A 16,913-nucleotide genomic window follows, 5' to 3' on the forward strand; every position below is an offset into this window, starting at 1 on the left:
CTGTACACGTTTGACACTATATTATAAAGTCGTCGATAAGATAGTCCTTGTTCATACTTTATAGGACTGAAATTTGCTGTTGAAAAGCTCTTTCAAATATTTCTTGTTGCCTTTATGTATGGGGGCCATTAATTTAATGGTTTCTTGTATCATTAATTAACTTTCAAATCGAGTTAGACGTAATGCTGTTCGTTTATTCCATCAACCGGACAAATTATTCATTGATTAGCATGCGAAGTGGTTGAACGTTCTATAGACACGTGTACTCATATTATTAGCTCGAACTTGCTGGACCTTTGCGTTACAAGCACAGTCCATTCAATAAACTTTTACACAGCTTCTATCTGCCCTAATATCATTTATAATATTTAGGTTGACCCGAGGCTATGATAAAAGTACTTGCGCCTAAGGTGCCATAAAGTGGGATTAAACCGAAGCGAAATTCTTATCAATTCAGCTAAACATGCTTCTACGAGTTCTATAATATTCACCTAAACTAACATTCCGTCGGTTACGACGACGAAGGTTCCAATTGATTCGACCAATGGAATAGCCTGCTCGTGAAATTAACGTGCAAGTGGCCGAGCACTTCACAGACACGTGTACCCGTAACGTAGTTCTCATGAAGATTCAGCGTGACACACAGTGTGACGAGGCTGGCTCCTTTGAGAAACAGGTACTACTCATTTTTGCCAGCTGAGTGGACTGGAGCAACGTGAAATAAAGTTTCTTGCTCAAGGACAAAACACGTCGCCAGGAAATGAACTCACGGATACCCTAATAAATACCCACTAAACCACGCGCCTTCTAATATTCATCACAACAGTCACATCTCTCTCAAAAGTAACGAATATTAAGATGTTTTTATTCTGTTGGATTTCATTGTGCTTGCATGCTTCTGATTTTCAGAGCAAATACCTTTTGACTACTTCTAATGTACCGCCAAACCTTACAGATTCTTCCCCGAAGTGAAACATACCTTTTATCTTTTATCTTTTACTTGCTTCAATAATTTGACTGCGTCTATGCTGGAGCACCACTCTGTATGGGTTTTAGTCGAGAACATTTTATTTTTAAGCCTGGTACTTATTCTATCGGTCTCTTTGGCTGAACCACTTAGTTACGGGGACATAAACATACCAACACTGGTTACCAAACGGTGATGGAAGACAAATACCGATACAAAGGCACACACAAATAGACACACACACACACATACACACACACACACACACACCACACACACACACACACACACACACCACACACACACACACACACACACACACACATAGACGACGGACCTCTTTCAGTTTCCGTTTACCAAATTCACTTACAAGGCTTTGGTCGGCTCGAGGCTAATGCAGAAATCACTTGCCCAGGGTGCCATGCAGTGGGACTGAACCCGGAACCATGTAGGTAGGAAGGAAGTTTCTTACCACACAGCAATATCTGCGACTATATACTCATTAAAAAAACAACTTTTCCTTGAGTTTTTGTTAGTTTTCACAAATGAGAAAGTGGATGAAGTCTCCCTTCAAAATAGAAAATTATCGGTAATCTAATAAAAAGAGGAATATTATATTAAAACCACATAATAAACATATGGAATGACAAAAATATCTATATAGAGTTACGAAATGAAATATGTGTTTTAGATAAGGAACCAATAAGCGAACTGAAAAAAAAAATGCAAAAACGCTATGCATGTTGATACAGATTCTGATATCTCAGTCAGTAAGCCTACAGTTGCTTTCTGTACAAAATGGCTGACATTACTGAAATATACGTAAATACACTAAAAGGAACAAATAATTGTAATCACGCCAGTGGCAAAGGACGTTAATTTCGATTAGCAATATTAATTCTGCTTTCCAAGTGAGTCTACCGCAATGTACTTATTCAACACCTGACAATACTTATCGTCCAGTTTGCCAGAAATAGTTAGTTAGTTAGTTAGTTAATTTGGCTCAAAAGCAAATAGCAAGGCCATGTAGGGGGACATGGAGTTAAGTACAGGGTGGTGTTCATGTAAAGAGTTCAGGCCACTTGAGGTCCAGGGAGGCTTTGAACAAAGCGGTCGTCGGCATCTTTACCATCTCGTCTGGCAGCTTGTTCCACGGATCCGCAACCCGGACGGAGAAAGCTCCTCTCCTTCGATTGAGATGAAATCGTCGCAGGTAGAGCTTTTCGGAATGACCCCGCAGCCGACGCTCTGGAGCAGGAGTGAAGAACAGCTCTTTCGAGAGGTTACACTTTCCGCTTATGATGTTGTGGGCGAGAATGAGATCACTACGGCGGCGGCGTTTTTCAAGATAATAAAGGTCGAGCGTCCTCAGCCTTTTCCACAAACAATACCTTACACTCTTTAAAACGTATTGGATAGCGTAGTCCATGGACATATTAACCTCGAAAGAAGAAAAAATTAAAAGGTCACGCTAGAACGTTTTATCTCTATGCAATTAGGGATATCTGTAACTAAGTAACAATTAAACGATTAAACAACAGTCTAGTCTCATTCAAAACATTGTGTCAATGGAAACACGAGATGTTCTGTAAGGAAATGTAGAAGAAGGTGAAAGACCATCTATGGAACAGAACGACAAGGCTCCATCTGGATTTCTGGTAGCCTCTGCCTGGGATTGGATTCGCCAGCTTTCCACTTTTGAACTTCTCTGCACTATGATCTGAAATGTGAGATCTATTGTACCCTGATGACGGAGGCTCGTTTTATCCAAGGTTGATTCTATTATGGCTTTCATATTGTGATGAACTACATCAACCGACATTATTATGATGGATCTCCGAGCCCCAACAAACAGGTGTTGGACTTATAACACCTTAATTTTTCCCCACTCTAATTTTCTCTGTGGTTTGTACTCTGTGTAAGTTTGTTCCTTCTTGAGCCATGACTGGCTCATAAGGATCGGTTTCCTGGTTTCCATGGAGTATAGGTTCCCCACCAGGACGAGATGCCGGTCCGTCACAGGTGAGCTGCAAGATGCAGGAGGAAAGAGTGAGAGAAAGTTGTAGCGAAAGGGTCAGCAAAAGTTCGCCATTACCTTCGGCCGGAGCCGCGTGGAGCTAAGGTGTTTCGCTCATAAACACACACATCGCCACGAGTCTTCTGCTCTAACCACTAGGCCATGTGCCTCCACACTATGTGTAAGTATGATCTATTAATATAAATATCTATATATTTATATTCGAATATTCATCGTCTGAAAGTCTCCACTCTTTGCTTTCTCTCGTTTTGCATGTATACATATATACGTATATACATATTTAGTATTTTATACTCAAGCTTTAATTTGTTGATCCACATAATTGCCTCCATATTTGCTCAACTTAATTCCTCTTCCATACAAAGGGAATACAAAGGAATGAGAGAGAGAGAGAGAGAGAGAGAGAGAGAGAGAGAGAGAGAGAGAGAGAGAGAGAGAGAGAGAGAGAGAGAGGAGAAATGGAAAGACGAGAAATGGAAAGACAGGAAAAGACGTCAACAAAAAACTATGACATTACAACCAGCCAGGAACAGTCTTCGCTATATTTGTGGCATCTGCCAGAGGGAGTGTTTGTCCGGGATAGGACTACACACCCACAGCTGGAAATGTATTTGGACATGAAATATAAAAGCCGGACTAGATTATTTTATGCGCAACTCCATTGTCTCCCGAGACAAAAAAGGATTCCAACCAACCAATCCCTCTTACAGCCATTCTTTACCCCTCGTAATTGATCCCATGTAAATACATCGGAGGCCAAGTTTGAATCATTTGAGCGCTACTGAGTATCTTCTATACTGAGAATCTCTGGATCTCATCTGTTGACTATATACATCTGTATATATGTGTATGTGTGCGTGTGTGTGTGTGTGTGTGTGTGTGTGAGAGAGAGAGAGAGAGAGAGAGAGTGTGTGTGTGTGTGTGTTTATGTGTGTGTGCACGCGCGTGAAAACATACGTGCCCAAACACTGTGTGGAATATATCATTCCTGTTTGGCACCTAGATGCAATAGCGTACATATATGAACACGCACAGCGACGGCAAATATGTCAATTTTACCGACAAAACCTTCAGCGCGCTGAAATTTATCTAAAGCGCAAGGAACGCCTTCTCAATTAAGCTGTTTCTCACAACTGCAAACTAACACAATCAGCGATAATATTACATCGAGTAATTGCGAAACCGATATTGTTTGTATTTCTGTAAATATTATACAAACTGTATTCTTTATTTCCCTCTTGATTTATAAACAGGTTTTGTTTATTTACTAGGAAACATTTAATTTTATTGAAACACATTTTCCCTTTTTATTTTTATTTTTTATTTTTTCCTTGGAAGAAAAATTATCTTTAAAATGGTAATAAATGGCATTCTTTTGGTTGCGAAATTATAGACAAGGCGACATCATAAATTATTGAATTATTGCAACAGTTTTGCAGCCAGGAAAACATCTATGTATGTATGTATTTATGTATGTATGTATAATATAAATAATATATATATATATATATATATATATATATATATATATATGGGTAAGACGATATAAGTACTGGTTTGTCGGCTGTTGATTTCTCTATTTACACATTTATATCCTGTTGAGAGAGGATGTGAGTGCGAAAGGGATATACGTAGATAGTTAACATCATACATGTAGGATACTACATGCACATACTAGGTTTACTGCCAGGCAATGAGTAAACGAAAGATGCGCATACTGTAAGTGAGAAACAATCAAAGAGACAGAGAAGGAAGAGCATGTGGTAGAAGGGGGAGGATGTGGTAGAAGGGGAAGGATGTGGTAGAAGGTAGAAGGGAAAGGCGCGAACTGGCAGAAACGTTAGCACGTATTTCGTCTGCCGTTACGTCCTGAGTTCAAATTCCGCCGAGGTCGACTTTGCCTTGTTTGTCCTCTCTGTTTAGCCCCTTGTGGGTAGTAAAGAAATAGGTATTTCGTCTGCCGCTACGTTCTGAGTTCAAATTCCGCCGAGGTCGACTTTGCCTTTCATCCATTCGGTGTCGATAAATTAAGTACCAGTTACGCACTGGGGTCGATATAATCGACTTAATCCGTTTGTCTGTCCTTGTTGGACCCCTCTGTGTTTAGCCCCTTGTGGGCAATAAAGAAATAAGAAAGGGAAGGGGATAACGGGTGTAAATGAAAGTGATTATGGGTGAAATCATACAAATAAGAAATTTGTTTCCTTCAATTTTGTTTTAAGGTAATATCTTTCTTTTGAAAATTATTATTCATTTCGTCATTTTGTATAAGTACGGAGAAATATGATAACCGTTAGATTATATATATTTTGTGTATGCTATATTTCTTGATGTTAACCATGATGGCAAAAGTATATTTTATGACGAGTGGCTGTGTTAAGAAGCTTGCTTCCCAATCACATGGTTCGGGGTTCAGTCCCACTGTGTCGCACCTTGGTCAAGTGTATTCTACAATATCCTCGAGCCGAATAAAGCCTTGTGAGTGGATTTGGTAGACGGAAACTGAAATAATATCTTCATATATATATGTGTATATATATATATATATATATATATATATATATATATATATATATATATATATGCGTGCGAGTCAGTTTTTGTGTCTGTGTTTGTCCCCACAGTCCGCTTGACAACCGGTGTTGGTGTGTTTACGTCCCCGTAACTTAACGGTTCATGTATATGTACGAGGTTTAAAAAAGGTAAGTCCTCAGGTCAATTTGTTCGACTAAAACCCTTCAAGGCGGTGTCCCAGCATGGCAGCACTCAAATGCCTGAAACAAGTTAAAGATAAGTGTGTGTGTGTATATATATATATATATATATATATATATGTGTGTGTGTGTGTGTGTGTGTATATATGTATGTAGACAAAGTATATACATTATATGTGTATGTGTTACCAGGTATGTATTCTATTGGTTATTTTCGTATTGTGTGTTTTGTGATTTTTCTTCGAAAGTCTGTCACAGGGACGATCTATCTATCTTTCTGTAATAGAGGTAGTTTATTCTTATCGTTCATAAGATTTTGATTGACATCATATCATTTTTTGCTGTATTGTTTATTGTCGGATCTCCAAATGGCTCATCATTAATATCTGGAAGCACTCCGTTGGTTACGACGACGAGGGTTCCGGTTGATCCGATCAACGGAACAGCCTGCTCGTGAAATTAACGTGTAAGTGACTGAGCATTCCACAGACACGTGTACCCTTAACGTAGTTCTCGGGGATATTCAGCGTGACACAGAGAGTGACAAAGCCGGCCCTTTGAAATACAGGTACAACAGAAACAGGAAGTAAGAGAGAGAGAAAGTTGTGGTGAAAGAGTACAGCAGGGATCACCACCATCCCCTGCCGGAGCCTCGTGGAGCTTTTAGGTGTTTTCGCTCAATAAATACTCACAACGCCCGGTCTGGGAATCGAAACCGCGATCCTACGACCGCGAGTCCGCTGCCCTAACCACTGGGCCATTGCGCCTCCACTCATTAATATCTATATGTATACATACAAATATGTGTGTATTTATCTTTACATTACGTGTATATCGATATATCTACATACGAGGATTCTATCTAAAGAGTTTCCTTCACAAGTGATGTATTTCTGTCATCGCTGAACTCATCTTTCAAACCTACTTCCAAAATATTCAAATGTGCACTGTTGTACACACTTTATCATAACCAAGCCACCTTCACTTATTCTCTTTCGTCAAACTGTTGTCTTCAAAGGCTATTCTTCATTAGACTGAGCAGAGAGCTCCAGATAATGGATATATGGTGTGGAGGAGGATCACGGACCAGCCTAGTTGCCGATTGTCTGATCTATTGCCAAAGATGTGTATGGCCATGTATTCTTATGGTGAATGTCAGCTTCTTGTTGGCCTCTTCTTCCTAGCAGTTTCTAGTGTTTCAGTGATTTTTGAGTGTCTCAATGTACCGCCCACTCTTCATGATAAACTCATGGTCCAGAAAATCAAGGAGAATTACCTCCTTATGAAAAAATTCCCAGCTACCACAACTTTCTGCGTGCCGATTGCAGGCTCTTGAATGTCTTACATCTTCGAGAAGAGGCGTGACGCCATTCCATAGACCGGACCATAAACATCATTCCAGGACCATAAACAAACGCCTATGTTTCATCTCCTGTCACCAGGTCAGGGTTACGTGCCTTCATTGGCTCCAAACACTTCTAGACATCAGAGCAGGCTTCTATTCTTGTCTTCCTCAAATTGGCTGTCAGCTACCGAGGTATCCACTTTACACACTCTTGCCGAAACCTAAAGACTTCCACCACCTTCGGTAATAGATTTTCACTGTAAGAGTCTCCTAGCCCACATACTGACAATTCGTCTCAGTGATCGCAGCTGGTGGTCTCCAACTGCATGGTTCTTTTCAATACTAGTTTTCGTTACTTGAAACTTCAGCATCTATCTGTCAGTGGTACCATGTCCGTAAACACACTATAAGCTACTGTGAATGTTGGACGACCTGCATCCCTCCTTTACCAAAACCCCAAAAACGAGTTTTGACAGGGTTTGCTGTGGTTAGGACGTGTTACTTGATTGCAATTAAAATTAAAAGGAAGTAGAGTTACTACAGAGGAAGAGTTGCTCCATCAACACTTGTAATTTGAACGACCTATGTCAGTTAATTAAAAAGTTCTGCCCACTTTCCCATTCCATTCGGTACAATACTGGCGCGCACACGCACGCACACACACACACACACACATACACACACACACACACACACACACACACACACACACACACACACACACACACACACACACACAAGCAGATATATATGTGTATATTAATTATTCGTAAACATGAATATTATAGACAATGTCTTAGAAGTTTCGGCGAGTTAACCTATCGTCGGACTATATATATATATATATATATATGGCCCAAAAGTAGGTTTACAGTTATCATGTAGGTACTTTAAATTTCTTTTAAAACATTTTATTACATTTAAATTTCTTCCTTACAAACTGAAAATGGAGCTTGACAAAATTAACTAAATTAGCATAAAATAATGATTTCATATATTTTTATAATTAAGACCTAAACTGTTAATATATGAATGGAAAAGAGATAGTTGAAAAACTGTAAACCTACTTTTGGGTCACCCTATACATATATATATATATATGTATATATAGATCCGTCTGTCTGCATGTATGTATCCATATATGTATGTATGTATGTTTGTATGTACGTATGCATGTATGTATGTGTGAGTGTGTGTGTGTGTGTATTTATATATATATATAGATTGGGTTGTCCGGAAAGTTCGTGCCGATCTATAGTAGCTTACCTTTCGACATATTTTAGAGCATGGTTGAGTCCATAAAATAGGATTTGACTACACCTCCATTTAGAGCACAGTTTCAGCTATGTTCCTATGACCTGTGTAGACTTTGTAACTCTTTAAAATGGAAGATAAGAAAGTTCATTTTCGGCACTTCATGCTTTTGGAACCAGACAAAAATTGCTGCAGTTCGGCTGGGTTGTGTTACCCCACCCTCCATATTCACCAGATATTGCTCCTTCGGATTTCCACTTATTCAGATCTCTGCAGCATAGTCTTAATGGTAAAAATTTCAATTCCTTGGATGACGTAAAATGATACCTCGATGAATTCTTTGTCATGAAACCACCTCAATTCTGAGAAGAGGGTATTTTCAAGTTAAAGGAAAGCTAGAGACGCATTGTGCAACAAAATGGTTCATATTTGGGTGATTAAAAATGTAATGGCAAGTATATATTGACCTTTTTCTTTCCTTTAAAAATCGGCACGAACTTTCCGGACAACCCAATATATATATTGCATTAAAACGTTACCAGTTATCTTATACAACTATAAATGAATATAACAGTACGCAAAAAAGGCGTTCAAGGGTAGATAGTTTATTTAACAAAATTCCTTTCACATAACTCGAATTACATAAGCATACATACATACATACATACACACATACATACATATACATGTGTACACACATACACACACATATATGTATGTATGTTTCGTAATGTCTAAGACATATAGATGTATGTTAAACATTTATTAAATATTATCCGATAGAGAACTTAATACACAGTATGTAGGTATTTGTATATTATATAGCATAACTAAATGTTAATTCTTGATTTTAAGTTATGACCTTCCGTACTACTGGCCCTCGGACTGTGAGCTCACGAAAACGTTCTTACCTCTATTAGTATTCAGAAAAAAAAAGAAAGTAGGCTAATTACTATATTGCTTAAATGAAAGGTAGAGACAATTAATTACTGGATAGAATAAATAGGTTTGATTGTCAGCGATCTATTGTCTTTAATTACACTAGATATTTCAGGTTAGAAATGGGACAGGAGCAAATTTTGTATGCTTACGTGTACTTGTGTGTGCGTATGTGTGAGTGTGCGTATGTGTGAGTGTGCGTATGTGTGTGTGTGTGTGTGTGTGTGTGTGAGTGTGCGTGTGTGTGCGTGTGTGTGTGGTGTGTGTGGTGTGTGTGTGTGTGTGTGTGCATGCTCATGTGTATGGGTATGTCTGTCAGTGTGTTTTTGTGCGCGTTAGTGTGCGTGCGTGTCGTTTTGGTTGAAAATGCTTGTTGGGAAAAAAATGCTTGGGATGGGGAAAAACGTTTGGCGGCATTTCGTCCGTCTTTATGTTCTGAGTTCAAATTCCGCCGAGGTTTAACTTTGTCTTTCATCCCTTTTCGGAATCTCTTTTACTCTTTTACTTGTTTCAGTCATTTGACTGCGGCCATGCTGGAGCACCGCTTTTAGTCGAGCAAATCAACCCCATGACATATTCTTTGTAAGCCTAGTACTTATTCTATCGGTCTCTTTTGCCGAACCGCTAAGTTACAGGGACGTAAACACGCCAGCCTCGGTTGTCAAGCGATGTGGGGGGACAAACACAGACACACAAACACACACACACGCACACACACACACATATATACAAATACATATATACGACGGGCTTCTTTCAGTTTCCGTCTACCAAATCCACTCACAAGGCTTTGGTCAGCCCGAGGCTATAGAAGATGACACTTGCTCAAGGTGTCACGCAGTGGGACTGAACTCGGAACCATGTGGTGTCGATAAAATAACTATCAATTGGGTACTAGGGTCGTTGTAATCGACTTACCTCTTCCCCGAAATTATATCAGCTATGGTAGATGTGTTGGCATGAATATTTAGAAAGAAAGGGGGTGGGGGAGAGATGGGGTGGGTAGAGGAAATGAATGAATAATTTTCGAAGTAAGAAATTATGAATGAGGATGGAATTTCTACTTTCATTGCTTAGATGCATAAATAATGTGGATTTATTTAGATGAACTTAACTGAAATTTATTCAAATATCGAACTGTATAGCCATAGACATGCGCGCATGTGCGGATATACACTTATAATTATGTTTAATGTTCTGACATTTATATACATATAGATCTACATATGCATACTCCCACATCCAGATATGTCATACACATATACAGTATACACATATAAAATGTGAACTCGCGGAGGTTTGTGTACATGTGTCTATATATATATATATATATATATATAACATAAACGACAAAATAGGACAAGAACGCAAAACATCCAGCCAACTAGGTGATACAAAATGGGACAACAAAATATCCAGATAGACGATACAAAAAACACGGAGGGGTTATTCGAAGCCTTCTATCTTCAGTCAAGAACCGGATCACCCACGCAATTTCGGCTGATTAATCTTGAGATTGCTCCAATCTGGCCAGCCCCAAGGAAAAACTAAGCTAAGAGCATTAGATTCTTTACATACGTATATATATATACATATATATATTACGTATATATATATATATATATATATATATATATATATATATATATATATATAGGGAGAATTCACAAGAAAACAAAAGAGGAAGACAGGTGGTGTAGACAAACAGATGTATTAGTTTAACGCTCAGGAAGTGAAAAAGCTTTTAACGTTTCGAGCCTACGCTCTTTCACTGAGAGGAACACAGAAAGAAACAGGGAGAGAAAATAAAGAATGCGTAGTGGCTAGCGATCTATCATGGCGATATATACATATATATATATAACAAATTTATTTTGTGGAAGTTTTGAAGAGGTTTAGGCAGAAATTTCGTCGCAAAATGCACCAATCCATACTTCCAGTCCTCCGAGGGACATATATGAAGTCGAACTGTTGAATATGTTAATGTAAACTGCATACGTTTTTCTCTGGCTCTCTTCGTAAAACTAAACTCTTTATGGACGGGAAACCTAAGGTAATCCCATAAACTTGCCGTCTCCATTTGTCATATATATATATATTACGGAGATGCACTATAGCAAGTGACCTGATCTGAGATCGTGTACTGGAACGAAAACAATTGCAGCGTGGAAGGTGTTTATAAACCATTTAAGAAACACACGGAATTTTGCTGCACGGAACTTTGTCAGTGAACAGGTCGCGGTCTCAAAGCGACGAAAATATTTTTACAAATGAAATTTAAATGTTGAAGTGAATCTAACGGTTTTTGTGTGTTTCTTAAATGGCTTATAATCTCCTTCCACGCTGCAATTGTATATATATATATATATATATACATATATATGTGTGTGTGTATATGTACATGTAGAGGTAGGTACGTACATATATGTTTATATATATGCATATATTTTATTTCATTTATTAATATATATATATATTATATATATATATATTATATATATATATATATATATATATATATATATATATATATACTTTGATACTTTGATAGGTTTCGGCCATTATTGGCCCAGGCCATGTCTAACTTAATAGCACCACCATATATATATATTTAAAGGCGGCGAGCTGGCAGAAACTTTAGAACGCCGGGCGAAATGCGTAGCCGTATTTCGATTGCCGTTACGTTCTGAGTTCAAATTCCGCCGAGGTCGACTTTGCCTTTCATCCTTTCGGGTCGATAAATAAAGTACCAGTTTCGCACTGGGGTCGATGTAATCAACTTAATCTCTTTGTCTGTCCTTGTTTGTCCCCTATATATTTAGCCCCTTGTGGACAATAAAGAAATATATATATATATAATATATATATATATATATATATATAGAGAGAGAGAGAGAGAGATAGATAGATAGATAGATAGATAGATAGATAGAGAGTTCATGAAAGTTTTATAGAGAAATGAGTAGACAATAATAATAGAACTGTGATATTTAAATGTTCCCAAAATATCAACCTTTAATAACACGACAATTTTGTTGACAAAACGTTTTGACAATCAAATCCACTGATTTCCTGTTTTTCGTGCATCAGCAGCTAATTACAATTTCGGGCACTTTTTAACTTCACTTTAGTTGGACAGGAAATGAAACGAGAAGTTTGCAACGGTATTATATAATGAATACATGAGATTTTAGTTTTAGATTCGTTACCCAACATCAGTTACTGCTTAACACCGCCGCCGCATTTGCAAATAGATAGCATGTTATATAAATACAGAGAAAAATAATAAAGAAATTACATGTAGATAAGCTAATTAGCATAGGAGAAGTAGTTTGACAACTGTTAAAATTTACATTTTCTTTAAGGAAGGTTAGAGTTTGCAAGCCAAGCAACATTTTTGGAATTGTTATAGAATGTTATTTTGTTATATAGAATATCGGTTAAAAGCGGAGACAGACGAAGAAAGATGGGTTAGAAACCGGTTTTACTAGTTTCCATGCTATTTGACCCCTGTCTTGCCTACAAGCCGTTCCACTTTAGAATTGCGCATATTTTAAATATAATTACAGTTTGATATACTAAATTTTAGATTCCGTAGTGTACCTCTAGGTAATCTCGCTCTCCCACTCTGTCTCTATCTCCATCTATCTGTCTGTCTCTCTGTCTCCTCTCTCTCTCTCTCTCTCTCTCTCTCTCTCTCTTCTATATATATATATATATATATATATATATATATATATATATAAATATATTTATGTATGTATGTATATACATTTAAAATAATAGGGGTGAAAAATTGAACATTAATTTGATTAATATCAATTTAAAACCATTGGTCTAGCGTATTGAAAAGTCTGAAGACTCAGAAAAATTATATAACATATATATATGAGGGATGACCACTAAGTGAACATCCATTATGCTAGAAGTAGACCTCCTATGGTCTTACCATTAAGAAAGGATTGTTCTCAAGAAAATTTAGCAAACGCCAGAACGTAAGCGAGCAAGAATGAAAAGATACAAAATATAAAGATTAATCACATACCCGATTTCGTTGCTACCACTTACGTAATTACTTACGTAATTGTCCGCAACTCATCAGTGTGGTCGTCATAGCAAAATATAATTTGAAGAACTATACACGAGACGTCCGCATGAGATTGAACATGTATACAGTTGTACCAATTACATTTGGGTCTATCTTTCAAAAGTCTTCGTTTTAGCGCGCCAAAATACCGGAAATAATTCTGCAGAAAATAATTCTCTGCGGTGAATTTTGCCGGTTAGAGAACATGGTTATTTAAATTTAAATTTAAAATAATAAAACCGAAAAATTGAATATTAATTTGATTAATATCAATTTAAAACTATTGGTCTAGCGTATTGAAAAATCTGAAGTTTCAGAAAAATTATATTTCATACATTAAAGAGGGATGACCACTAAGTGGACATCCATTATCCTAGAAGTAAACCCCCTCAAGAAAATTTAGCAAACGTCAGAACGTAAGCGAGCAATACAAATGAAAAGATACAAAATATAAGTATAAATATAAATAAATAAATATATATATATACATAAGCGTATTTGTTTCAGTCATTTGACTGCGGCCCTACTGGAGCATTGTCTCGAAGGGTTTTAGTTGAACAAATCGAACTCAGAACTTATTTCTTAAGCCTAGAACGTATTGCAGGCTTAATTTTGCCAAACCGTTAAGTTATGGGGACGTAAACACACCAACACCGGTTGTCAAGTGGTGATGGTGGGGGGGGGGGGCAAACACAGACACAGACAGACACACACAAAAACGCACATATATATGTATGTATGTATACATGGCGGGCTTCTTTCAGTTTCCGTCTCTCAAATCCACTCACAAGGTTTTTGTCGGCTTGAGGCCATATTAGAAGACATATGCCTAAGGTGCCACGCAGTGGGACTGAACGTGGAACCATGTGGATACACACACATTCATGCACACATACATACACACAAATACATTGTACACAGGTATGCCTGAGGATAGGTTACTTCTGCTTTTAGGTGTTACAGTCACATGCACTTTTTAATGCGCCGTTGCTGGGTTGTCGTGAGGCATACTCTGGGTTCATCCATCATTTTGACAGGCCTTGTTTTTGTCCTACATAATTTCTAGTCTGGTGGGCGTCCCAGCTCGTTCTCCAATGACCCAACCAATGAAACAGGTTTTACTAGGTTAGATGTTATCAGTAGTACTCACAGGTAACCTGAGATAAATGTATATACATAAATGCATTTATACGTACTTACATCGTTCAGTACAAACATTAAAAAATACATAACGCATACACACTCACATACATACGCGCACCCACACAGGCCCATACACTCACACGCACGCGCGCACCAATATACAGACACACACACACACTTATGCATACATTTATGTATACGTATGGGTGTACCTATCCTTGCTTTGCTTGACAGGAGTTGTCGTCATCGTTTGTGATGTTGATAAATGATGAAAAATATATCACGTAGCTGAAAGAAATATATAAGAACATATCTGTGAATTTAATAGAATTTAGAACAAAAATTAAGAAAAAAACCTCTAACAAAAACCATCAATATTGTTTCGTAACATTCAGCACTCTCTGAGGCACATAGAGGCACACTCTCAGACGCAAATAGAGCCTTTTAGAACTATTTTTACTCAATGATTGATATTGAAATGTTATGATTGTTACAGTAAAACCACCAGATCTGAACGTTGCAATGGCGTACGGATGAAAAAGTATACGCAAAAAGTAGTGTCGTCTGATCTGTTTCAATTTTGTTACAGTAACTTTTTTGTCACAATAATCTCCTTCTGTAACAATATCGTCTGAAATATGCGTTTATATAAATAGTTTATTCAAATACTTGTTCCCATTACTAAGTCCATTAACCTTATTTAATCTTGGCTATAGCACTATAAGACACCTCCTTTACGACGTCGAGTTACAAGAGAGAGAGAGAGAGAGAGAGAGAGAGAGAGAGAGAGAGAGAGAGAGAGAGAGAGAGAGAGAGAGAGAGAGAGAGAGACCCTAAAGTTATAGCTGTTTAGAATTTTCATTTGATAATCTTGCAAATTATCTTCATCATAGTAGGTAATCAGTTATATCATTGATAGGGCCTGTGAAGTTTGAAGTATCCAACAAGCTGACAAAAACTTGATTTATAAGTTCATGCTCACTCGATATAACCCCATCACCATTTGGAAATTCCCAAATCACCATGAAACTAACAATCCGTCGGTTATAACGACGAGGGTTCCCGCTGATCCGATCGACGGAACAACCTGCTCGTAAAATTAACCTGCATGTGGCCGGGTAGATTCAGCATGACACAGAATGTGACAATGTGGGCCCTTTCAAATACAGGTACTGCTCATTTTTGCCAGCTGAGTGGACTGGAGAAAGATGAAATAAAGTGTCTTGCTCAAAGGATACAACACTCCACCGGGAATCGGACTCACGTCTTTACGATCATGAGTCGAATACCCTAACCACTAAGCCATGCGCCTTCACCGCCTACAAACACAATTATCTTGACACTAAACTGTCAATCATTTTTCGAAAAATTCACAACATAGGCATGAACAGGCCACCACATTTTTTTATTTTACTTCTAAACAAATCAAATACCAGTTTCAAAACTATTGTCATCTCGCTGTTGATATCAATACTGCAAACATAATCCTTTCTAATGGAAACTGGAATATTGCAAATTGAATGAACTGTAGAACTACATTTCTAGAACAATGCAGTGAACCGTGGAGATGCAACTGCGAAAAATACTTGACTCAAACATGTCTGATTGAAATACGTCTTTCTGAAGGCTATGATGAACACCAAGGAGAAGAAAAGATCTGAACTTGGGTTGTTTCCGTCTATGCTGTCCATTAACGTGTCAAAAGCATATCGTTTCTCTTGGTTAAATGCATATGTATTTAGGTTAAATGTTTCTTTTCGGCGGTTTGTTTTAGTTATCCTACGTTGCACTTTTATCTTTCATCTTTTGCCTGTTTCAGTCATTAGACTGCGGCTTTGCTGGGGCATCGCATTGAAGAATTTTTAATCAAATTATTTTTTAAACCTGATACTTATTCTTTAAGACCCTTTTGCCGTACCGCCAAGTTACAGGGACGTAAACACTCCAACAATATCGGTTGTCAAACGATGGTGAGCTACAAATACAGAAAAAAATGCTCACACACACACGTACACACACACGCACACACACACACACACACATATATATAGGGAGAATTCACAAAAGAACAAAAGACGAAGATAGGTGTTGTAGACAACAAACTGATGTTTTATTATAACGCTCGGGAAGTGAAAAAGTCTTTAACGTTTCGAGCCTACGCTCTTCCACAGAAAGGAACACAGAAAGAAACAAGGAGAGAAAATAAGAATGTGCAGTGGCTAGCGATCTATTATATATATATAAAGGAACGATTTTTTGCCAACCTAATGTGGCAGTCCCATTTTGGTGTGAATGCTACTGTTGTTTAGCTCCAGGAGACATCACCTCCAGCTAGCTATACGACACACGATCTGTGTCCTTATATTTTCGAACAGGATAGGTTAGTACCCCAACCCAGTACAGAATTATTTTGTGCCGACGAAGAG

The 16,913-nt window shown here is 37.8% G+C and overlaps 1 long non-coding RNA gene across 1 annotated transcript; it reads right to left on the reverse strand.

Moving 5' to 3' along the window:
• Positions 1–550: 550 nt before the first annotated feature.
• On the reverse strand, positions 551–16,464 carry LOC118766457. Its single transcript, XR_005002391.1, has 3 exons — positions 16,454–16,464; positions 10,172–10,175; positions 551–777 (listed from the first exon to the last, which is right to left on the reverse strand). It is a non-coding gene; the product is annotated as an uncharacterized LOC118766457 (long non-coding RNA).
• Between the last annotated feature and the right edge of the window lie 449 nt (positions 16,465–16,913).

Source organism: Octopus sinensis, linkage group LG1 (assembly GCF_006345805.1).
Source record: "Octopus sinensis linkage group LG1, ASM634580v1, whole genome shotgun sequence".
NCBI classification, from domain to species: Eukaryota; Metazoa; Mollusca; class Cephalopoda; order Octopoda; family Octopodidae; genus Octopus; species Octopus sinensis.